This window comes from Dipodomys merriami, unplaced genomic scaffold (genome assembly GCF_024711535.1).
Source record: "Dipodomys merriami isolate MVZ:Mamm:240054 unplaced genomic scaffold, mDipMer1.0.p SCAF_167, whole genome shotgun sequence".
NCBI classification, from domain to species: Eukaryota; Metazoa; Chordata; class Mammalia; order Rodentia; family Heteromyidae; genus Dipodomys; species Dipodomys merriami.
Window position 1 is genome coordinate 1472038 of NW_027203015.1, and position 1128 is coordinate 1473165.

Here is a 1128-nt window from a genome sequence, read left to right on the forward strand (position 1 = left end):
TTATCCACTTGTGGTAAAAGGAAGAAGTGAAACTGTGTTTCAGGAGGTATAGAGTAAGCCTTGATTATTAAAGCCCAGATTGTTAGGTTTTTAAAGAGTGGTTGAGTAAGAACCACACAAACACAAGGTATTCAGGAAAGGGGTAAGTTTATTCATCATTCCCGCTGGCACCAGGCCATGTTGGCCCTCCATGTGGCTGGGAAAGTCCTGCGAAAGACCTGGAAAAGACCTGAGAAAGAGAGCATCTAGGGCTGGGCTAGGCCTTATCTAGGGTATGGGTGGAGAAAGGAGTGGCCACATCACTTTCAGATATGACCTCAGCAGATGCAGATGTGATATCTTCCAGGAGTGCCAGTTGCCTAGGTGACACAGGTACTGGGAGGAGACTTTGCTTGGAGGAGGGTGGAATCTGCTTGCTATCAAGAAGCAGACCTTATATTCCAGCCTTTTAATAATCATGAAATAGGGTGTGGATCCTCTCTGGCTAATTCCTGCTGACGAGGTGTGTCGAAATTAGGGGTAAAAGGCTGGAATTTGGTCCCATCCCAGAGAAGGCAATGAGCTGCAGCTGTCCCTTGGTGAGTGTGAGTCCTTTGTTAAAGTCTGGCAGAGGCAAGTCTCTTGGATGAAGTCTAGAGAAAATCACATGAGGCATTGAGGGGCTGAAAAAAATTATTTAGAGAGCAAATAAATGGAAAGTGGAAGGATTTGGGGCTGAAAAATGTTGGTAGAAATGTCCCTATCTGGTGATTAGGTAGAGGAGAATTCAGGTAACAAAGGCAAGAATGTGAATTCCCATCCAGTTAAAAAGTAAACAGGTATGAACATTAAATGGTAGGCTTCTTACTTATATTCCTCCTGGCTCTGGTTAATTTTGAAAGGGCAGGCACAAAATGGCTGATATGACATCATCTCCTCTTACTCCTCTCCATGGTCCCTTGTTCCCCAGACTGGCTGAGTCTAGGTGCTCGTTTCTGGGATGACTTGTCTCAGTGAGTATTCATGGAGATTTGAACTCAAGGCCTGGGTACTGTGCCTGAGCACTTCTGCTCAAGGCTAGTGCTCTACTATTTTGAGTTACAGTACCACTTCCACTGTTTGGCTGGTTATAGTTAAGAATCTTCAGCC